A 14665-nucleotide genomic window follows, 5' to 3' on the forward strand; every position below is an offset into this window, starting at 1 on the left:
ATATTCCAATCCACCATTTGAAAGTGATTGGCTGAGGTGCCAGAAGGGCAGAACTCAAAACCATCAATCACGACTACACTGTATTCCCTAGCTGCTGGCTGTTGTGACTGAGCTGTCAACATCCTGAGTCAGTAAGGGAGATGTGGTAAGAGTTCTTTAGTTGCATCCCTCAGTAGGATTTCCAGGTTGTGGGAGGAAGTGGCAGGATTTTTGTTCAATCTCTGCACAACATTAGATGGGAGAGAAAGAGAGAGACCACCCTCTGGAGAGCAGAAAAGGCTGTGGAAAAGAAAGGGCCTTGGAAAAAACCCAGTGTGTGCACAATGGAACACTGAAATCCAGGATTTTATTTTCTTTAAGGAAACTTTGGCTTAGCTTTTTCAATAGTTGATGCCTTGTTATCCCAATATATTTGCACAGCAGACAAAGTACAAATAACCATTTCTCAGCGAGAATGCAGAAATGAAAAGCAAGGAGGAAAAGGACCGTTTGCTGAAGCAGAAGAGAAAATATCTCAGCTGTTTGGCTTTAACAAAGCAATGGATCTGCTTTGGATTTAATTGGATTTAATTTAGATTGCTAAGTGTAATGATCCCCATTGATACGTTCAGGCACAGATCCAGGAGAATCTTTACCTTACAGGGCTTAATATATTTCCTTTGGCCTACACCTGTTGCATAATTGTGTATCTTTAAGACAAAGAATACAACAGTTTACCTATCCGGGAGATGTGTAAAAGCTAGCTCATCCAGATGTTGGGGGTAAGCAATAAATAGTGATGGCCTGACTAGTACCACATAACTTTGAAGGGCATCTCATTACTTAAAAAAATTAGTCTTCAGAGTTATAACTACAGCTAGTAGATAATCCTGAGAGGGGCTGTAGCTCAGTTGAAGAACATCATTCTGTTTCCAAAAAGAAGGCCCCCTGTTCATTCCCTGGTATCTCCAGTTTAAAAGATCAGGTGATATGAAAGATTGTGACCTGAGATCTGCTGTCAGTCAGAGCAGAAAACACAGACCTTGATAGACTAGTGGTCTGGCTCGGCATTAGGCAGTTCCATGTGCAAACAACAATTCAGGGTATTGCATTGTAGAAGACAGACATTTTCCCATGGAGACACAGAGAGACATATTTCTTTCTCAGGCTGCTGTGATGTGTGTGCTTCTGCAGTTCAGGATATTAGAAGGGGAAGGACATAGAGGCAGGTGCATGAAAGAGCTAAGGCAAGGCCTAGGCTTGCCAATCCCCAGGTCCCAGCGGGGGTTCTTCCGCTTTCCCAGGCTGCTTCCCGCCCCCAGTCAGCTGGCCGGCGGGGGAGAAGCCCCACCCCCAAAGCCACCATGTGACTATCCCCCTCCGGAGGCTTCAGTCTCCGATTGGAAAGGCTTCCTCTTGGGATGGGGTGTCTGTGTTACTTGGAGGAAGTTGGCTGCAACTCATGAGTAGAGAGGCCAAGCGCTCCCTTCAGAATCGCCAGAAACGGGGTGGGGGAGGAACGTCTGCTGAGCACTTCATTATTCCCTATGTGGAGATTGATTCTCATAGGGTATAATGGGGAATTGATCTGGAGGTTTTGGGGGCTCTGAGGAAGCTGTTTTTTGAGGTAGAGGCACCAAATTTTCAGTATAGTATCTAGTGCCTCTCCCCAAAGTACCCCCCAAACGAGTCTAGTCAAAACGATTAGACTAGGGGGTCCAATTCTATGAGCCCCAAAAGAAGGTGCCCCTATCCTTCATTATTTCCTATGGAAGGAAGACATTTTAAAAGGTGTGCTGTCCCTTTAAATGTGATGGCCAGAACTCCCTTGGAGTTCAATTATGCTTGTCACACCCTTATTCCTGGCTCCACCCCAATGTCTCCTGGCTCCACCCCCAAAGTCCCCAGATATTTCTTGAATTGGACTTGGCAAACCAAGCAAGGCCTGACCACAAGAAGGTGATCCCAGTAAAAGGGCAACAGTCTCTGAAGCAAGACTGGTTATGTGAGGAGCTGTGGTCATTTAGGTCTGGAGGAATATTCACTCACTAGGAATAAAGCCCATTGTGAAAATAAATACAACGGGCTCTAGAAGGAGGCTCTGGGTGTCTTTGGGCACTCAGCATTAATTTGCCATGGCATAGCATACAGATGCTGAAGCTCAGCATTCCTTTCATCTACAGTGTGTTGTTGCTACCCTTTCCTATTGTATTTGGCATTGTAGCTTTAAGCATCAGTGTGTGCTTGTGGTGTGTCTTTTTTGGCCTGGCATAGTTGCGTTATGGTATACCACAGAGCAGCAAGAGCAGCCTCCAGGCAGCCATTTTCTGTATGGAAAGTGTTCTGACTTCAGCTTTCCATCTCCTCCTCCCTTCCTGCAGTCTCTACCTAGGAACAGGACAGCCTTTCTCTGCAGCGAGGACCAAAGAAGTTTATATTATTCTCCTCTCCCCATTTTGATCTGCACAACAACCTTGTGAGGTAGATTAGGCTGAAAGTCTTTGAGTGGTCTGAAATCACCCAGTCAGCTTCCACTGCAAAAACCTGGGTCTGGCAGACCCTGCTCTGAAGTGCTAACTGGTATATCACACTGCCATGGGGGGCTGCTGCTGACCAGGATCAAGCAGTCAGGCCTAGTTAAGTCAAGTCACTGTCAGGACTGACCCCAATAAGTTCTCCCTCAGAGGCCAAAATAGGCCTTGAAAGGGCCTCCCCTCCATCATTTACTGAAAGAGCCAAAATTGGAATACTATAGTCGCCTAGCAACAGCCACTGAGTAAAAATGGAAGACCTGGCAGGAGGTGCAAATAGGATGCAAAGGCAGCTTCTCCAGTGGCCCAATCCTTGTCTGTCCTATTATGAGGAGGGAAAGAAAAGGTGTTCCCACATCTCATCTCAGCTCATCTCAGTAGCCAGCCAGCCATCTAGTAGCCAAACAGGAGAAGGCGCGGCAAGAGCAGCCTCTTCATGCCATACAGTCCTTATCTGATGGCTGCCACCACCTACCAGATTTGTCACCACCTGAGGAGATACATTTTTTTTCAGCCAGGGAAGATGTAGCTGGGCTAGCAGTGAGGGAGGGGGAGGCGTGGACCCAGCCAATGAGATGCATGTACAGTTGAGTAGTGGTTGACAGACCAATGGGTGAGTCAGAAAGCACCAGTACACCCGAGCTTTTATATATATAGGATAAGCAGGGTAAGTTGCCTTAAGTTTCCAAAAAATAGTATGGGGAGGAGGTAGGAGTCCCTCCTCCCCCCATTCCACATTCCAAGCAGAAAAGAGTTCCCTCTGATCTTAAAAACTTCATTTCTTACAGCAGCTGTATGACCACAGTGAACATGAATTGGGTTAAGGAAACCCAGATACAACTCAACAGAAACTCACCGAGTAGTCCTTTCCTCTGGATAGCAAATTAAGTCAGACTGTGGCCCCTTCTTCTGCTACTGTTTGTCATCTTCTTAAACTAGCAGTAGCTTTACATGAAGGCAGACTGTAACTTCCTCCTTTAGAGATGGCAGGCTGTGTTCCCTTCCTCTAGTGTTGGTGGGTAAAGATGGACTGTGGCCCCTTCATCTGCTACTGTCTGTCATCTTCTTAAGACAACAGTGGCTTAAGTACACATGAAGGCAGACTGTAACCTCCTTCTTTAGAGATGGCAAACTGTGGCTCCTTCCTCTACAGATGGCAGATGATGGCAGACTATGGCCCCATCATCTAGTGATGGTGGATGAGGGCAGACTGTGGCCCCTTCCTCTGGTGATAGCATATGAGAGCAGACTGTAACAGTTGCTACTTTCACCAGGGGGAATAGGAAACTACTAGGAATTCACTTTGTTAAAGTTTGAAGGTAAAGTTAGCAATTCAACTGTGCCACTGAACTATGGGTGTTCACCATAGGTTGCACATGGTCTCTGTAGCCTAGGGCAGGGGTGGCCAACGGTAGCTCTCCAGATGTTTTTGCCTACAATTCTCATCAGCCCCATTCAGCATGGCCAATGGCTGGGGCTGATGGGAGCTGTAGGCAAAAAACATCTGGAGAGCTACAGTTGGCCACCCCCGGCCTAGGGGATTCTACCAAAGTACACTCCAAAGCAGCCATACCCAATAGCATCACGCAGAACAAAAAGGCTGGGTTTTTTTTTCCAATTTACATAATTGCTCCAGCTTATTCCTGCTGTTGGCATCCATCTTAAGTGGACAAGGAAGGTTAGCAATAGAGTCTAATGTAATTGCAAAATGTAATGCAAGTCTAGGAGAATGTCCTTTCCGTTTATCACATTTAACTCTGAGACATCCCACTGAGCTGCTAATATCTAATTAATCCATTTTCAGAAGCTGTAGTTATCTGCTAAAATTAAATTGTTTACATTTATATTGCCTTAGTGTAAATACAAAGCTCATCTGTTATTTAAATCCCCCCTCTCCTTTTCTCTCTGCAACACATCAGTAGTCCCAGCAAGAACTATGCAATATTAGCCTCAGATTTCCCAGAGATTCTTTAGCACCATCTTTTGGTTCAATTGCACATGCTTTCAGTCATTAAGCATTTATGGCAAAGGCATAAAATGATATGAAAACAATAGATTAAATACAAGACAGGCAGCTAATGTGTTGCATAGATGAGTAGTTTGTGAACTGCCATGCTGGATTTCTGGCAGTGCAAATTGAGGAAAAACCAGCCAGGGTGTGCAAAGAAAGCCTCTGGCTGTTGCCCTGCTTCAAGTGGGCTTTCTTTCATGGGGGGTGGGGGATGGGGGAGGCATGTCGCTTGAGGCTAAGCCTCTGCATCTATTCCACACTCCCACCCCTCTGAATCTTGTGGTTTGTACATCCAAAGCCCTAGTAGGTGACTGATACAGCCTCAGGGAACAAAATAAATCCCATAAAGAAGACATGCTTATAGAGAATAAGAAAGCTCATTCAGAACCTGATGGAGCTGTGATTGATGGAAACACAACAATGCACCAAAACACCAATCACAATGATCTTATTTAGTGATACACTGTATTAATATTATGTATCTAAGCATGTGAACTCAGAGCTGGTCCTGCCACTAGGCAAACCAGGCAATTGCCTAGGGGGCCAGCCTTCTGGGGGTGATGAATTGGGCACCCCCATGTGAATCAGTGACATTATCACTGTGGAGGGGGGAGGGAGCACCAGAAGTTAGCCTTGCCTAGGGTGCCAGACAGTCTAGGGCCAGCCTGAATCCCACTCAGGCTTGTTCAGTGCGGGCTTATCCCCGGGAAAGTGTTCTTAGAATTGCACTGTTGGTATGTTAGCTAGTTTATTGCCGTTTATGTATTACTTTTTTTAGTGCAAAAAGATTTTTTATTGTATTACTTATTGTGGTTGATTTTAAAATGAACAAATATGCACTACTATCATAAGGCATACAAGATAACATATGCAAAGTGTTTGAACACATGGCCTTGCGACAGAAATGCTAAGCATTATTATAGATCTGAGGAGCATGTTTTACTAACTTATCATGGGCAGACCAGCAGGTGCATGCTGAATCATGCCATAATTATGACATCAATCAATAATTTACATGTACCAATGTGCCCGTCAGATAATTTAATGCCAGATAGAGCCCTCATACCAGCTGAACTGACAGCACCTTACATTTGATAGTTTTCAGGAGAACTAGGACAGCAACCATGAATCTGCTGAGAGATAGTATGTGCAGTGGTTGGTGACTGGACTGAGACCAGGGAAAGTGCATTTAACCCACCCTCTCTACCACCATTAACTCAATGGATGACATCAGGACAGCAACTTTCTCATTGGGACAGTAAAAAGAAGACCTGGATCTATTGGGACAGTAACTTTCTCTCATCCTAACCTACCTCACAAGATCATTGACTGCAATCACACAGACACACACACACAATAATGCCCTTTCAATCCACTTTCAATGCACTTTCCAACTTGAGTTTGCCAGTTCACAGTTAAGTCAAATTGGAAAGTACACTGAAAGTAGGTTGAAAGTGCACTATTTAGCATGTGTGATTGCAGCCATTGTGAGGGCAAATGAATGGGAGCGCTATTCTGAGCTCCTTAGAAAAAAGGCAGGATTTTTTAAAAAAAAGTATTGATAGATTCCTTCCCATGCATAGGCAAACTTACCCCCATGTCTGTATGCTTAGTGGAAATGAAAATTTAGGGAAGGTTTAGGAATACTGCACTATTGGTCCCTGATCCTGATCACTTCCCTCTGTGGTGCAGGAACATCTCTGTGGCAAGCATTGCTATAGCTGTATAATATCTGTAAAGCTCAAATAGATTGGTAGAGCCAATGGCAAGAGAGACTTTCTAATGCAGTTGCTCCCTTTTCTTCCCAGCCATATGAAATATCTCATCTCCGTCTTCTGTCTGCATTTTTGTGGAATCAATGCAGCAAATGCATGGCAATGGCATTTGAACTCAACATTGACCTGTGCAAGTATCAAAGTTGCCTTGGCCTTACTTTATTAATCCTATTGAGAACCAGGCTGATTCTTGGGAAATGCCAATTCCTGAATTTGAAAGGAGGGTGACGATATGAACTGTAATGCTTTTCAATGCTGTATTCCAGATTTTAATGGCATAACACTGATCTATATATTCAATTTGAGACATTATTTTGCATAGAAGAGGCATCATCAGTCATTACCATGTGACTTGACAACGGTAGATGTATCATGATTTGCCTATGGCAAGCAATGTTATGGGTTTGTTAATCTATAGCAGAGAAATGTATTAAGTGACAGCAGCAATACCAATGAAAAAACTTAATAGAAAAGAGAAGCAATAACACTTAAAGAGAAATATATGTTGCATGGGTAGATAGGATGAATGTATATAGATAGTCTGGCTTGATTTTGCCAATTACTAACATTACTGACAGTATATATGGTGTGATCAATTCTGTTCAACCTATTATATATAACAGTTTTCCCCCAACCCAGGAAAAACAACTGCAGTTCTGTTTTTATTAATACAGTACTAACAGCATGCATGGTGTTTTGCAGAGCAACATAAGCAAATATGAAGCTTCTGGCCCAAGGAGGTGATAGTCTAATTCAGTGCTTTTGGGGGTCTGGGGGAAAAGTCCAAGATGGGCCCCCAGAATCACTGCCATTCTTGCCAGTCTCCCTTGCCACAGGGCCAAGCAAGTGTTATCGGAAATGCTTTGAGTCTCTTATTTTTAGTGGGGAAATTAGCTAAGAGACTTGATAGAGCAAATTAGGAGCAAAGGATTGTCTTCAGTAATACAGAGGTCGGGTTTTCAAGCAAGAATACTCCAGGCAAATATATATTTTATAATGTTTACTTAAAATATGTAAAAAGGGTACATTCACACACACAAATACACAATACAGGCAATCAAGAAGCTAGGATGGATAGAGGTTATCAACAGAGGAATTGAGGGGTTGTTGAAGAGGGTGATATTCACCTGTTCCAGACGTGGTGAGGTCCAGCTACAGCTTGAAGATGCAGACATGCATTACCATATGCTATGTCTGAGGGCCCCCATTACTTAGGGTAGTGGGAGGGACAATCTGGTTACATGTTGTTCAGGCAGAGAGAGAGGAAGATGTCACGGCTGGGGCCGGGTCAGGCAAAGCCCAGAGGCAGTCCGAGGTCTGTAGCCAGTAAGCAGGAGGGTCCGAGGCGCCAAATCCGAATCACTGTAGAAGTATCGCAGGTCTGAGGTCCAGAAGCCGAGGTCAGGGAGTCCAGAAGTCCAAAGCCAAAGTCAGGGAGTCAGGAACCAAAGTCAAGCCGGAGTGGATGCTAGAATGTCAGGGAGATGACTAGTTGCTTCCACAAAGCTTCCTCCCAAAGCCCACAGCTATATAGCCCTCTGCTGGCTGTTGCCCGTTTGGGCTAATTGCTGGCTCAGGGAGGCAGCCAGGATCCTGTTACCACTCAAGCATCCTTGCTCTTAGAAGGGCCAGAATCCTCTCAGAACTCAGGGCTCAGGGAGCGTCTTGCTTGTGAGCGTGCCGCCCTCCTCCGATCCCTGAGGTCCTGCCGGAGGCGGTCACGCACACGAGCCACCCGAGAGGGCGAGGCAGGGGGGCTGGGATCTTCTCCAGCAGGAGGCAGGGGCACTGGTGCAGGTGGCAGGGGCACAGTTTCCTCATCAGACTCAACTTCCTCTGAAGGGTCCCCAGCACCCATGACACTATCCCCCCCCAGGGCCCCCCTCCGTCGAGGGACCTGGAAGGTCGGGGTGGTCGTTGTGGAACTGGTGCACCAAGTCCGGGGCATGAAGATTGTCCTCGGGCTCCCAAGACCGGTCTTCTGGGCCGTATCCCTCCCAGTCCACCAGGTACTGGAGGCCTCCACAATGGTACCGGGAGTCCAGGATCTGGCGCACCTCATATTCTTCCTCGTCATCCACCAACACTGGTGGTGGCGGCGGTGGGGAAGGAGTCCGAGCTGGGTCAGGGGGTGCAGCCGGAACAAGGAGGGAGCGATGAAACACGGGGTGAATGCGGAGGTGGGGTGGCAACTGGAGCCTGAAGGCGACGGGGTTTATTTGTTCAACGACGGGGTAGGGTCCAATGAACCGTGCATCCAGCTTGTGAGACCGACCAGGCCGGCGCAGGTAGTGAGTTGAGAGCCACACCTGATCCCCCGGCTGCACTGGAGGGCCTTCTTGCCTCTTTCGGTCCGCAGCCCGTTTATATGCCTCCTTGGCTTGCTGTAGCTGCTCTCGGAGCAAGTCTTGGCTGGCACGGAGTTCTTGCAGGTAGGCATCGATGGCGGGGACATTCGTGGGTGGTAGGATCGCTGGGAAGAACCGAGGGTGGTACCCGTAGGTTGCAGCAAACGGGGTCATTTGGGTGGATGAATGGACCGCGTTGTTGTATGCAAACTCCGCTAGGGGCAATAGAGTGGTCCAGTCATCCTGCTGGTAACAGGTGTAACAGCGGAGATATTGCTCTAGCGTGGCATTGGTGCGCTCTGTCTGGCCATCTGTCTGTGGGTGGTAGGCCGAGGACAGGTGCACTCGAGTACCCAGGCTGGAATGGAGGGCTTGCCAGAACCGAGAGGAGAACTGAGGGCCCCGATCGGAGATCAGATGGGCTGGGAGTCCATGCAGACGAAAGATGTGTTGCAGGTAAAGCTGGGCCGTCTCCTGAGCTGTGGGGAGTTTCGGGCACGGAACAAAGTGGGCCATCTTGGTAAATAGGTCGACGACCACCCAGATACAAGTCTGACCCTTGGAGCGTGGAAGTTCCGTGATGAAGTCCATCGAGATGGTATCCCAGGGTCCTGAAGATGTGGGCAAGGGCTGCAGCAACCCTGAGGGTTTGGCTGGGATGTCTTTGGCCCGTCGGCAGACGTCACAGGAGCTGACATAGCGGGCAACATCAGCGCGAACTCGTGGCCACCAGAATTCCCTTGTCAGCAAGTGGATGGTCTTATGCTGTCCAAAGTGCCCGGCGGGTAACGAGTCGTGGGTCAGGCGTAGCACTTCTGCCCGCAAGGGCCCGGGCGGCACATAGAGGCGTTCGCGGTGTAGCAAGAGGCCACCTCGAGTCGTGAACTCCCCTGTTGGGTCATCTTGGAGAGCCTGGAGGTGTTGCTGGACCCAGGGATCATTGGCCTGGCTAGCCCGAATGTCCTCCATGAGTGCTGGTGAAGTGGAGGTGGCTGCAAATACTGAGGGCGGCAGGATTGGAGCAGCGGGCGCGGTCTCAGTTGAGGCAGGGGCGTATTCCGGTTTCCGGGAGAGCGCGTCTGCTTTCCGGTTCTGGGTATGGGGGATGTAGGAGATCCGGAAGTCGAAGCGAGAGAAGAATAGGGACCACCGGATCTGGCGCTGGTTGAGACGGCGGGTGGTCTGGAGGTGTTCCAAGTTCCGGTGATCGGTGAGCACTTGAACAGGGTGGCGAGCCCCTTCGAGGTAATGTCGCCAAACCTCAAACGCCGCCTTGATCGCGAGCAACTCCCTCTCCCAGATGGTATAGTTCCTCTCTGCAGCAGTGAGCTGCCGCGAGTAATAGGCGCAGGGCTGTAGTGGCTGGGACGGCTCCTCGCGCTGGGACAGCACTGCTCCCAGGGCCACGTTGGAGGCATCAGCTTCCACCGTAAAGGGAAGCTGGGGGTCGGGGTATCTCAGGAGTGGCCCGGTGGCAAAGCGAGTCTTCAGGGTGGAGAAGGCGTTATCGGCCTCTGGGGACCAGTGGAAGGGTTCTTTGGGGCGGAGTAGTTGAGTCAGGGGTGTGGTCAGGGATGCGTAGGCCGGGATGAATTGCCGATAGTAGTTGGCAAAACCGAGGAACCGCTGCCGGTCTTTGCGATTCTGAGGAGCCTGCCAGGTCAGGACCGCTTCTACTTTTTTCGGGTCCATGAGGATCCCCTGCGGTGACACGATGTGCCCAAGGAACTCGACGGAGCGCAGGTCGAAGTCGCACTTCTCCAGCTTGGCGTAGAGACCATGGGCTCGTAGGCGCTGCAGGACCTGGCGGACGTGCTCGGCGTGCTGGGCAGGATTGCGGGAGTAAATTAGGATGTCATCCAGGTATATGATCGCGAAGCGGTCGAGCAGGTCCCGGAATATGTCATTCATGAACCTCTGGAAGACAGCGGGGGCATTGGTCAGTCCGAAGGGCATTACCAGGTGCTCGTACTGCCCGTATCGGGTCCCAAACGCGGTCTTCCATTCGTCTCCGGGCCGTATGCGCACCAAATTGTACGCTCCACGGAGGTCCAGCTTGGTGTAGATTTGGGCCCCCTTTAGGCGATCCAAGAGTTCAGGGATCAGTGGTAGAGGGTACCGGTCGCGGATGGTGATCTTGTTCAGGGCCCGGTAGTCATTGCACAGCCGGAGCTCCCCACTTTTCTTCTTCACGAAGAGCACTGGAGCAGATAGGGGAGAGGTTGAGGGTCGGATGAATCCGCGTTTCAGGTTCTTGTCCAGGAAGTCTCGCAGAGCTGCCAACTCCGGCTCCGACATTGGGTACAGACGCCCCACCGGGAGTGGTGCCCCAGGTACCAAATCAATGGCACAGTCGTAGGGCCGGTGAGGGGGAAGCTGATCAGCTCCTGTCTCTTCGAAGACATCAGCAAAGTCCACATACTTCTGAGGGAGCTGTGGACCACCACTCGGGATGCCAGCTGCTAGAGTGGTGGGAGGAGTCAGATGGGGGCATGGGTCTCGGAAGCGTAGTTCCTGCTGGGCCCAGTCCACGATGGGGTTGTGCAGCTTCAGCCAGGAAAGGCCTAGAATCAGCGGGAAGCGAGGCATGCGGGCGACATCAAACCGCAGCTGTTCTTGGTGCTGCTGGACGTGGAAGGTGATGGGACAGGTCTCCTGGGTGACGGGGCCAGAACGGAGGAGGCGCCCGTCAATAGCCTCTACCAGCGACGGAATCCCTTTTGTCTGCACAGGGATCTGGTGCTGCTTCACAAAGGCGGCATCTATAAAACAGTGGGCCGCTCCCGAGTCCAGCATGGCATACACGAACAGCCAGCGTTCGTCAGGCAGACGGAGTTTGACTGGTAGCAGGAATGGCCCTGGGGTATCAGCCCGCTGTTCGGAGGACCCAGCTAGTCGCCCCAGGCTGGGGGGTCCACTTACGCCTGGGGCTGCCCTTTTGGCGGCGGTGGCAGCGAAGGTCCAGGTATCCGATGCTTAGCAGGGCAGCCAGAGGCATAGTGGCCTGCCGTGCCGCAGTAGAGGCACAGATTCTGCGTGCGGCGCCTGGTCTTTTCCTCTGGGGTCAGGCGGGGTCGAGCAGCTCCAAGCTGCATAGGCTCATCCTTGGTGCTGGTACTAGCTGGGGACGGGCGAGGAGCCAGGTAGCGCGGCGCAGGGAGCTGGCGCCCTCTGGTCTTGGCTTGGCGGCGACTTTCCAGGCGGCCATCGATGCGGAGGCAGAGGGTGATAAGTTCTTGGAGCGTGGCTGGCTGCTCCACCCTGGCCAGTTCATCCAGGACCTCCTCTGCCAACCCCTCAGTAAACTGGTCCATCTGGGCAGCCTCATTCCACGCCAAGTCCTGGGTCAGGAGCTTGAATTCAGTGGCATATTGAGCCACCGAGGAGTTGCCTTGTTTCAGTGCCCTGATCTTCCGGTTGGCTGTGGCTGCTTGGACTGGGTTTGAGAAAGCAGCAGACAGGTGGGCCTCAAACCCCTGGTAATCAGTCAGTAGGGGAGAGGACGCGACCAGTAAGGGTGTGGCCCATTTGGCCGCCTGCCCCTTTAACAGACTGATGACGAAACACACCTTGGTTTTGTCATTGAGGAAGTCCCGTGCTCTCAGTTCAAAGTACAGCCGACACTGTGCTAGGAAGGCAGGAAATTCTTCCACGGCACCCCCAAATCTGTCAGGTGGGGGAACTGGGCACTTGGCTGGAGCACTGGCCGCAGGTTGTTGCTGCAAGTGCACTACTGCCTGTGTTAGCTGCTGTACCTGGGCTTGGAGCGCAGCCAGTAGTTCTGTGGTTTCACTTGCTTCAGCATCCATCCTGTGGAGTGGGTGTTTGTCGGTGGAAGCAATCTGTCACGGCTGGGGCCGGGTCAGGCAAAGCCCAGAGGCAGTCCGAGGTCTGTAGCCAGTAAGCAGGAGGGTCCGAGGCGCCAAATCCGAATCACTGTAGAAGTATCGCAGGTCTGAGGTCCAGAAGCCGAGGTCAGGGAGTCCAGAAGTCCAAAGCCAAAGTCAGGGAGTCAGGAACCAAAGTCAAGCCGGAGTGGATGCTAGAATGTCAGGGAGATGACTAGTTGCTTCCACAAAGCTTCCTCCCAAAGCCCACAGCTATATAGCCCTCTGCTGGCTGTTGCCCGTTTGGGCTAATTGCTGGCTCAGGGAGGCAGCCAGGATCCTGTTACCACTCAAGCATCCTTGCTCTTAGAAGGGCCAGAATCCTCTCAGAACTCAGGGCTCAGGGAGCGTCTTGCTTGTGAGCGTGCCGCCCTCCTCCGATCCCTGAGGTCCTGCCGGAGGCGGTCACGCACACGAGCCACCCGAGAGGGCGAGGCAGGGGGGCTGGGATCTTCTCCAGCAGGAGGCAGGGGCACTGGTGCTGGTGGCAGGGGCACAGTTTCCTCATCAGACTCAACTTCCTCTGAAGGGTCCCCAGCACCCATGACAGAAGAGCTGTCTCTCCTGTTATAATATTTTGAAAAGGAAGAGGTTCTCCCCAAAAGGGGGTGGCTTGCAATGGGCAGTGATGCTTCTTTTCTGGATGCCTGATTGGTTGCTCACCTTAAGCCAATGAGTAGAGCAGACTCTGGTCACCTGAATGGATCTCCAGGTAACAATAGATAGTGCTGGCTTAGTAATGTCCTCCCAATAGGTTACAAAAGGCCAGGATATGTGTTAATTGTTTGGGCAGTTTAGCAAAGATACCCCTGGGGAGAGGCAAGCATGGAAAACAAAGAATTTGTCTAGGTATCAGACATTACCATAGCAGTAGTCAAAGAGAAACTGAGTCGCAGAAAGAGCCAAGGAGATGGCTGATTAATCAGTAACTGAGAATTAGGGTGTGAACAATATTTACCAGCAGTCCCCATTGTTATTATGCATCCTGTTTGGGCGGAGGGGAGAGGGCCATTTCCAGAGGGAGTCTTTGGGTGGGACTAGAACAAGCCTTCTGCTCTACTCCATTTTGTATGAAGTACTTCTTGGTCTGTTTCTGGTCAGACTCTATTTTGTTTAACAGAAATAGGAGCCCCACTCTCTCTAGGTATTGGGGTGCTCCATATTAACAGGCAGTGCCTCTCAGTTGCACAAGGGGTGACCAAGCTTGAGGTGGGAAGCCCACTGCCCCAAACTTGGATGGAATGGGCACAAGCGGCCACTGCTGAGCTGTCTGCCCAAGCCTCCAGTGGAGCTGGTCACAAGTAGCTATCATTGATTGGAAGGAGTTACAATGTCCTTGCTGCACTACAAAGAGGATTGCGCACCACTTTAATCATGACCCAGGCAGAATTCGATAAAGCTGCTAAAAAGGTAAAAAAGCTGGAAAAGGCTCAACCAACAAACCAAGATCTGCTGGATATCTGTAGCCATTTCAGGCTGCCATTGGAGATGTAAATACAGACTGTCCCGGGATGCTTGACTTCAAAGACAAAGCCAAGTGGGCTGCCTCGAAAGGAATGTCCAAAGAAGATGCAAGGAAAGCATTCATAGCAATAGTGGAAGAACTGAAGGGCAATTACAGAATGTACTGAACTCATACAAGCTGCCTTAAATGGAAACATTCCTTGGTAATACTGCAGCTAACTAAATGCTGTACTACATACTATTGCAGTGCCAAACAGTAGTGCCACTTCAGAGATAATAGCTATGTAAATTGTTTGCTCTGTGAACTTCTAATGATTTATAGAATAAATCAGGGCTTTTTTGTATCAGGAACTTCTTTGCATATTAGGCTATACACCCCTGATGTAGCCAGTCCTCCAAGAGCTTACAGTAGGCCCTGTACTAAGAGCCCTGTAAGCTCTTGGAGGATTGGCTACATCAGGAGTGTGTGGCCTTATATGCAAAGGAGTTCCTGCTACAAAAAAAAAAGCCCTGAGATGAAACTAAAGTTCATAAAAGGCAAAGAAAAAACCCAAGTAGCTATCATTGCAAGTAGCAGGTGCTCCAAGCCCCGGACAGCAGCAGTAACCTGGTCTTTATACTTTCCCCCCTTCCATGGGTGTTCCCCTGCCAACATAGGGCTCAGGGCAGT

The 14665-nt window shown here is 50.0% G+C and overlaps 1 pseudogene; it reads left to right on the forward strand.

The window, feature by feature from the left end:
- The first annotated feature begins 13905 nt into the window (after positions 1–13905).
- Positions 13906–14317, forward strand: LOC132567683 (acyl-CoA-binding protein-like; annotated as a pseudogene).
- The last annotated feature ends 348 nt before the right edge of the window (positions 14318–14665 follow it).

The sequence above is a fragment of the Heteronotia binoei genome, chromosome 2 (genome assembly GCF_032191835.1).
Source record: "Heteronotia binoei isolate CCM8104 ecotype False Entrance Well chromosome 2, APGP_CSIRO_Hbin_v1, whole genome shotgun sequence".
NCBI classification, from domain to species: Eukaryota; Metazoa; Chordata; class Lepidosauria; order Squamata; family Gekkonidae; genus Heteronotia; species Heteronotia binoei.